At 39.2% G+C, this 9,299-nt stretch overlaps 1 long non-coding RNA gene across 1 annotated transcript; it reads right to left on the bottom strand.

Annotated features, from left to right (window-relative positions):
• Window positions 1-1,146: 1,146 nt before the first annotated feature.
• Window positions 1,147-7,415, bottom strand: LOC138810544 (uncharacterized). Its single transcript, XR_011367154.1, has 3 exons — window positions 7,141-7,415; window positions 3,435-3,545; window positions 1,147-1,283 (listed from the first exon to the last, which is right to left on the bottom strand). It is a non-coding gene; the product is annotated as an uncharacterized lncRNA (long non-coding RNA).
• Window positions 7,416-9,299: the final 1,884 nt, after the last annotated feature.

Genomic DNA, 9,299 nt, shown 5'->3' with positions numbered 1-9,299 from the left:
AATTACTCATTTTCAAATTCTGAAGATTCCATACCTGAGAGATTCAAAACAATACCGGCTTACATGTTATGTAATTTTGCAATAGATGCATTTTCCAATGGGGTGTTACAGATTGAGAGACAACAGAAAAATAACCATGTTCTGGTAGAGGATAAAACTATGTAGCATCGGTAATAATTAATTCTTCAAGATTAAGCAATTGTTTATCACAATAAGCTATTATTTTTATGACCACCAATACCAATATTTATGATATAGAGTCATCCTAGCCCAAAATTCTCCAACTTTTAGGGTGCATCTCAAACTTCCCTTAATTCATATGATGAATAGCTTATCTCTATTGTGAAAAAATACAACTCTGCTAATGTGATGCGATTCATGTTCTGGTAAGAACACCACAAAAAACTGGGTTGCATCATTTTCCCCCCACTGGTATTTTTGAGATCAGAACATTTGCAAATATTACTTATATTTATAATTTTTAGCTATTATATAAATTCTGGATGCTAAGATTGGAAGATTACAGTTGAAAGCCCACCCAGGCAAGAATATTTCCTAGATTCTTATCTCCAATAAACTTCTCAGCAAAAGCCAGATGCAAGTGGCACTGAGGTTGAAGTGGTAGGGCACGAGCCTTGAGCATAAACAGGCTCAGAGACAGTGTCCAGGCCCAGAGTAAAAGCCCTAGGACAAACCAATAAAACAAAAACAAAAATAAAATCAAACCCCAAACGTAACATTTTTCTCACTGTATACAGTAGCAAATAATTAAGGAAATTGCTTCCTGTGTTACATACAGGTAGAAGAAAGAAGATGTCACACGATTATACTCTTCATACCATGTTATACCAAAGACTCCAAAAAATTCTCTTATTCTAAATTCATAAATTAATGTCATCAATTTGTTGGCAACTCTGTCTACAACATTCACATTATCATTTCATACATGAACTGTTGGAATTATCTATTAACTAAGTTTTTGAAAGAATATTCTAGGCACATAGAATGCAAAATCATTTGTGAATGTCAATTAAACCCTCCACTTAAAAACAATTTTGTAGAATCCTATAGAATATAAAATTACAAACAAAACCAAAATATTTTAAATCTAAATTCTAATTTAGCAAGATCTTCAAAATCCTTCATTAGACGAACTTTGCTATTTTTCCAAGCTTAAGCTTGTGTAATTCTTCATCATTTCTTTGGGTTACAACAGAATGATGATAACTTATTTTTTCAAATTTTGGATGGGAATCACGAGTCATTTTGCATCTAGGAATGTTCTGTAATGAAGAGAGAATTTAAAACACAAGTGAGGATTAAGTATGAGTTGCATTTCAACAGGAAATTTGACTTCTCAAAACATAATGACAAAATTAGCCCAAATGTCCAACTATGTATTCCTTTCTTGTTTGTTTTGTTTTATTAAGACAAAATTATACACCTTGGTCCAGGGAAGGTATCAATATGTAATTCCATTCTCTAATCTCCTGTCTTAATCTCAGTGCTAGAATTCTAAGCTTGTATCACATTGCCCTGCCATAGTTTCTTGGTTTATTTAATCTAGATATAGACTACCAATTCTGAACTTCTCCAGTGATATTATACACCAGAGTGACTGCTTAAACTTTATCTACTATTTTCAAAGATGTTCTAACATTTGATACAGGATATGAACATTTTCAGATGCACCTGCCAGATCTCTGATTCATTCCTCCATGGATCTGATCCCTTTAATAATGATTATTGATTCTTACTATCTCTGTTATACCAATGTTATATTCTCAAACTTATTTGAAGGAAGTTCATTTGAGGACTTTCAAATATTAAAAATTATCACTTGATTCTAGTCTTGTTCAGGATATATATTTATTGTTTTGTAACTTTTCTACACATTCTGAGAGTTGTTTCATTTGTGTATTTGTGTGTGCATATATAAGTGCCTCTGGGTGTATGTGTATGTCTGTATGAATATATGCAAAAGCCTCAAGCTTTTATTAAGCAATCTTGCTCATGACTGATATTCCATCAATTGAGCCATTCTTCCAATCCAGATTTTGACTGCTTAATTTTATATACTGTTGCAAAGAGTGTTCTGCCCAGGCTGGATGCCAATAGAACTTCCCAGACTCCTTTACATTCTTAGGTTTTATTTCTCCAGGAGTATCAACTTTTAAACGACAAACATTTTTGTGAGAGTAATGTCTAAGCTGTAGCCCATATTTTTAACTCAAGAATTCTTTTTTTTTGTTTTGGTGGGGTGTCTGGTCATGGTGCCTGAACTCTGGTCCTGGGCTCTGTCCCTCAGCAATTCAGCTCACGGCTAGCCCTCTACCACTTGAGTCACAGCGCCAATTTTGGCTTTTTTCTTTTTTGCTTAAGTGGTACTGAGGAATCGAACCAAGGGCCTCATGCATGCGAGGCAAGCTCTGTACCTCTGAGACACCTTTCAGCCCTAACTAAAGAATTCTTATAAAGATAGATGAACAGACACATTACACATCTTGAGTGTACACTGTTAGGAATGTGATCATAAGCTGGGTTATGGTGGGATATGAGGATTGAGGTTCAAAACCAGCTCCGGTAGGAAAGTCCCAGCGATTCTTTTCTCAAATTAACTAAAAGAAAACTGGAATTGGCACTGTGGATCAAGTGGTAGAGCATTAGCTTGAGCTGAATAGCAGAGAGACTGCTCGCAGGCCCAGAGTTCAAGTCCCAAGATCACCGCCAACAAATATATATATATATATATATATATATATATATATATATATATATGTGTGTGTGTGTGTGTGTGTGTGTGTGTGTGTGTGTGTGTGTGTTTGTGTCTGTGTGTCTGTGTGTCTGTGTGTGTGTGTAAAGAAAAAAAAGAAATGAGATCTTAGACACCAGTTTATTGCTAGCATAATCCCTGCTCTCACAAGATGGACATTTTTCCAATTAAATCCATGCTTTTATATCTGACTTTCATTGAAAACAGAATTATTCTTCCATTGTACTTTCTACAAAGTTGCATGATTAGCAAGCATGATTTAGAATGGGAGTGGCCTCATACTTCATGTTCCACATAGGGTTCTTGCTTTCTGTATATCACTCTCATAAATCTACATACTGGACTTGGCTTTATTGTTTCAATGTTGCTTATTTGTAGTCTTCTATACTGTATGTAACCCTTATACTTAAACACAGAACTTCTCTTTCTCCTATTATTGCTATTGTTTCCTTACTGTTAGCTCATGCACACTTGGGAAATAATGAACAGCTCGTACAGTCACAAAAAGAATGTTCTGAAAACCTTCTTCCTATTTAAAATTCGCCTTAACTTACAGAGAACTTACAAAGTTTGAACTCAATGTACTCATGTATAATATATTTATAAGCAATATAAATTTCATATTTTCTCTTTACTAAATTTTCTCTGAAATACGTTTTACCTCAGGTCCATAGGTGTTCTAGTCTTCTTGCAGTGAAGCCAGAAAACATTCACTATACCTCAAGCAGCACCATCGATTGTTACTGGAAGTAACTGTTACTGGATGTGGAAACTGACCCCAGGAGAGGAATGGAACATAGAGGAAAAACAAAGTTCAAGTTACCTTGTGCTTTCCTTTTTACTGTACAAGAAAAGTATCCCAAGGCTTGAAGGAAACTCTGTCCCTGGCTTTTTGAGTGTGTTCTTTACTCATATAATTTTTTTCTGTGAACTTCTAGTTCATAGTGTTACAAAAAGAAATAATGTACCATTTGAAGGCCAGTATAAAACAAAAGGAAATAACATTGTTTTAAAAGTGTTCTCCTGCAAAGCAACAAAGACATAGAGGGTTTAAAGTGTCTTATAGATGGATATTTCACCCCTGAGATGATTCTCGATGCAGGAGTCAGTTATCAATTCCTTTGATCTGGTTCTGAGTTCTGCAGAGCAACAAGGATTCCAAAAAAGCAGGATCCAGTCAATATGATCAGCAAAAGAAGACTCTACTCTGACCAGTTCACCTTTAAGGAGGGCCCCAAAGAAAAATCTGGGATTTTTATTTGCTTGTTTGTTTAGTTTGTGCTAGTCCTGGGGCTTGAACCCAGAGGCTGGATCCTGTCCCTGGATCCTGCCCACCTACCCCAAAAGCTAGTAATCTACTGTTTGAGCCAAAACTCCACTTCTGGTTTTTTGGTGTTCAATTTGCGATAAGAGTTTGACATACTCTCCTGCCTGGTTTGGCTTTGAATTAAGATAGTAAGAAAGCTAAGTGACATCAACTGTATAGACTTCTCTTTTGAAACAAAAAATATTAGACGAAGTTTATTGTAAAGCTAGTATTTGACAATTTTTAAAGGAAGACAATATGTCTAGCAAAGAAGCCATAACTTAAATAACTCAGCAAAAGTAGGTGCACTGAATCATTTTGAGATTATTTTTTCTGCTTGGGAAGATTATTGATCTTGTCCTTCCTTTTGGGGAAACTTAAGGTAATATTTGCACTTTTTGTTGGTTGTGGGGCTTGAACTCTGATCCTGGGCGCACTCCCACAGCTCTTCAGCTCAAATTGAGTGCTCTACCGCTTAAGCTACAGCACCACTTCTGGGTTTCAGGTGGTTAATTGAATATAAGTGTCTCATGGACATTCCTGACCAGGCTGGCTTTGATCCACAATTCTCTGGTTTCCTGAATAGCTAGGATTCCAGGCGTGATCCACCAGCACCCAGCTCATATTTGCATTTATGTGCACTGAATGACACTATGTAGACAAATAATGGAAATTTGAATCAAATGATGGCATTGCAGCTTTTCAGAAAATTTGAGGTAACAATAAATATGTCCTCCTTTTCCATGTTGTTTCATTAATGACTCATGAGCTATGGGACCCTTAGTTAGCATTCTCTGCCGTCTGTGTAGGTGTATTTAGTATCAGGAAATGTTCAAAGAGAAATGTAGAAAGACTGAGATTTTTAGAAAGCAAAGAAGTTAAGGTAAGAAAAAACAGCACAGAAGGAGATACATGTATTACACAGAGATTAAGAAGTAGCCTAAGAGATTTAGAATGCTAAAGGTAATGCGGAATAAGACTAGTTGATAACTACTTGTTCAATAACCAAAAATGGTTCTCTATAAACGTTTCTGGTATACGTTAGTAACTATCATTTATTCATTACCTCTGGAGTTATTCCTTCTCTTCTGTCACAACTGTTAATTTGCCTCTGCAGTTGTGGTGCCATGAATAAACAAAAAGATTTCCAAATCTCACTTAGACTACCCTTCTCATTGTGATTAGCAGAGACCATTCAAAAACCTGGAATCTTTGAATTTCCAGAATTAATCTTCACCTGACATCTAAGCACATTCAAGATATTAATTGCTCTGACCTAATGAACAAAACTTTTTTTCAACACAATATCCTAATATAAGAAAAAGTACATGAATTATGGACTATTGTCAGGTGTCAGTATGGCAGGAGCAATTACATATTCCAAGTAGGGGTTCTTTATTTTGCATTTACTAATTAAATGTTTTTTGCTTTGGGTTTTTTTTTTCCTTTTTTGCTCAAGGCAATCACTGTACCACTTGAGGCACAGCACCATTTCCAGTGTTTTTCTGTTTATGTGGTACTGAGGAATTGAATTCAGGGTTTCATGCATGCTAGGCAATCATCATATCATGAAGCCACATTCCCAGATCCCTAAATGACTTTCTTAAGTTAACATTACATTTTCATTCTGTAACTATGTACCATAATATTGGCCAGGTGCTAGAAAATAATGTAGAAAAGAATACAATATAAAAAATCCAGTAAGGCTAGATGGAAAATGAATAACCCTGACAGTCTTGCAAGGGCTCAGAGGGCTGGTCTCATGGACATGTATCAACATGCTGAACGAGACAGCTCCCTACCCACAGCCCAACTCCAGAATGAGTGGGCCATGTTGGGTTCCAGCTACCTGGGGACGTTGGCCCACCTCCTACAGCACCCATTCTACCCGTTCCTGAGAGCTACAGTGAGAGAGAGAGAGAGAGAGAGAGAGAGAGAGAGAGAGAGAGAGAGAGAGAGAGAGAGAGAGAGAGAGAGAGAGGGAGAGGGAGAGGGAGAGAGGAAGAGAGGGAGGGAGGGAGAGTTGGTGATAGGGAGAGAGGGAGAGAGGGAGAGAGGGAGAGAGGGAGAGAGGGAGAGAGAGAAAATCAGAATTACACTTAAATCAGGTGCCAGTGGCATAAAACTCTAATCCTAACTACACTGGAGGCTGAGATATGAGGATCATGGTTCATAGACAGCCCTGGAGGAACGTGTTTGAGAATCTTATCTCCAAAGAACCACCAGAAAACTGGAAGTGACACTGTGGGATCAAGTGATAAAGCACAAGCCTTGAGCTGAGGAGCTCGGGAACAATGCCCAATCCTAGAGTTCAAGAACCACGATTGAAAGAAGTGGACTTCCCACCACAAGAACTGGACTGAATAGCACCCATTGTCCTAGGGAGCATGGTAGAGAAGTCAGGCCGAGCTTCCTGTGAACTTGAGGTCATAAGTAGGTCATCTGGCTTCTCTTTGCCTCAGATTCCCCAGCTGCAAAACTGAACAAAGTGAAGGATCCCCTTCCTCATTGGGATAGGGTAGTAATGAAAGAGAGCCATGTTTTGGTTCATAATCCCACACCTGTTGCATGATTAATAACAGGCCCCACCTGAGCCCTTTCTGGTATCTTCCTGTCATATGCTCACAGAATTGCTAAAACCTTATCTGAAGGCCATTCCCTCTCTTTTCCAGAGATCGCTCTGTATAAATCCCTTGTTTCCTCACAACTGTCCTGTGAGGAGACTGAGGTCCAATGGTTCAGGCCCTACAAAGAGCTTCACGTGTGGTCAAGAATCCACTGCTATGGACTGAGTTTAGGATAATCCATGTTAACCGATGACTGAGCATGACACCACATGTCTACCATCCCAATTACAGAGGACCAGGCCTGGTGGAGCATACCTTTCACAGGAGGACCGTGATGCAGCCCAGCCTGAGCATATTTGTAATTTCTATCTCAGAAATCCTCAAGACAGAAAGGTGGCTCATCAGCGCCATGGAGAGGAAACAAGCAGGATGGACATGGTGCCCCCAGAGGGGTGTTTGACCCAGGGTATGTTGTTGTTGGGACAGAAACTCACCTGTGCTGCTGGGAGAAGCTGTTGGCAGCTGCTCCAATTGGGGCAGCAGCAATGGAGGCAGCATCGCGGACACATGGGCCCAGAGCAGAAGACTAGGGGCAGGGACCAGGTCGGGGATTTAGGCCTGCTGGCAGCACAGCCTTTCCTGAGGTTTGAAACCTGGCACCGTGTGAAGGGAGGGGAGGGGCCAGGTGGGGTGCGAGCATCAGTTTTCTACTATACTCCAAAGTCACCTCGAGTCTATTCCTCAGGACTCAGCCCCTTCTACCTTCTTGAACTGCTGGTAGTGGTGTAAACGAACAGAGGGAATCCCAGTGCTACCTGGCAACATGGAATGTGGGCGTGGCCACCATTCTTGTATCCCATTGGTCAGAAAGAAGCATGAAAGAATGGGGGTGTGGCCAGAATCCTGTGAAGCAAGCAGCATGGGCGGAGTCAAGATGACAGTGGTTCTCCCAGCCTTTTTCCCAGGAAATTCTCTCCAATTCAGTTGGAGAGAAGAGGGTGACCTGCTTTAACTGGATGGCTACACAGATTGCTGTATAGTTCTGTTTGTTGCCAGTCCCAGACTTTGAACTTAGGATCTGGGCACAGTTCATGAGCTGCTTTTGCTCAAGGCAGGTCCTCTACACTAGAACCACAAGGTTTCTGGCTTTGTTGGCACTGAAGTTGGACAGGGGTCTCAAGGATTTTCCTGCTTAGGGTGACTTTGACCATGATCCTCTATTCACAGCCTTGTAAGTATCAAGAAGGACTGCTGAGATCCACTGGTGCCTGCCTAATCATTGGCCTTGTTGATGTTCTTGGACAGACTGGTGAGTTCCCGATCCTCGGGTTGAAGTGGTGGGAGCTGGAGCCCACAATTCAAATCCTGGTCGTGCCACCTCCAAATGGTAGGAGATCCTAAGAAACTTGTTCCTATCCATATGATTACCAATGTAATGTGATGTAAGTCATGATTGAATGAACAGTTCTTGAATGATTCTAGGATAAAATTATACACACTTATATTACACGACACTGATTGATTTTAGTTAATATTTTATTAAGCATTTAAGCAATCACATTCATCAAATGGAGGCATAATGAAATACCTAAGAATTGGGCCTCAAATACTATAAAGGTGAGTTTTTTCTACCAGGACTGGGATTGGAACTCATAGTCTGGGTACCTCTGTTGCACTGTGTGGGAAGGGGAAGCTTGCTTCCTTAAAGTCAAAAAATTCAAGTTGTTCCTTAGGCTTGAAAATGATCACCAGCACTAGAAAACACCCTATTCATGTACAATTTACATATATGTTTTATATTCTTATACATATGTTGACTCTGTATTGCATTCAGTGTAGTTATTTTATTTTTTGTTTTATTCATGTATTGACCATTTATTGTATTGACTATTATAGCACATAAAACATTGACTACATAGGATATAGGTCTACAGATGTATTCCACTTCATACCTGACACACAGAAGATGCACAGTAAAGGAATCCATGTGTCACCATCATCCTCTTACTCCACGATTCATTGTTTGGGAGTACTGACATCTGAACTCATGGCCTACAAGGCCAAATTCTTGAATGGGTGAGTGCAAACATGCCATCCTGGGGGAAATTGAGGTGCAGGTTGTTCCCAGGACCTGAGAACCCCTGGGGTTAATCAAAGAAGAACAGATTGACATGTAGATGGCATATATGTGTGTGTGTGTGTGTGTGTGTTTATAGAGTGCCAGAGATGTTTATACATTATTCAGTTATATAGACTATATTCCTACCAATTCCTGCGTATTTATTATGCGTCCATGTAATTAATGTTATTGTTTTCATCCTTAAAATATTAATGAAAGCACTCAGTGTCCTGAAATTATTGTGTTCCTGTAAGTAATAATTTTCTTTTAATGCTTCATAAATATTAAATAAAATCAATCAGCCTTCTGAAATGATGCTGTATAATTTTATAGGATCATCATTCACGATCAACTCATTCAACTGTGACATTGACAAAATTCCAGTGTTATGCCTTTGGATGGGAACCAGTTTCTTAGTACTTCCTGCCATTGGTTGGTGTCAGTATGGGGATTTGAAATGAGGGCCTATGTTGCCACGTGGGCCTATGGCTTTCTTGATTGTCTGCCAGCCTTCAGAAATGCAAGGTGAAGTAC

The sequence above is a fragment of the Dipodomys merriami genome, unplaced genomic scaffold (genome assembly GCF_024711535.1).
Source record: "Dipodomys merriami isolate MVZ:Mamm:240054 unplaced genomic scaffold, mDipMer1.0.p SCAF_1039, whole genome shotgun sequence".
NCBI lineage: Eukaryota > Metazoa > Chordata > Mammalia > Rodentia > Heteromyidae > Dipodomys > Dipodomys merriami.
Note: the sequence above shows the minus strand (reverse complement) of the source record. Positions and strands in the feature narration are given on the sequence as shown.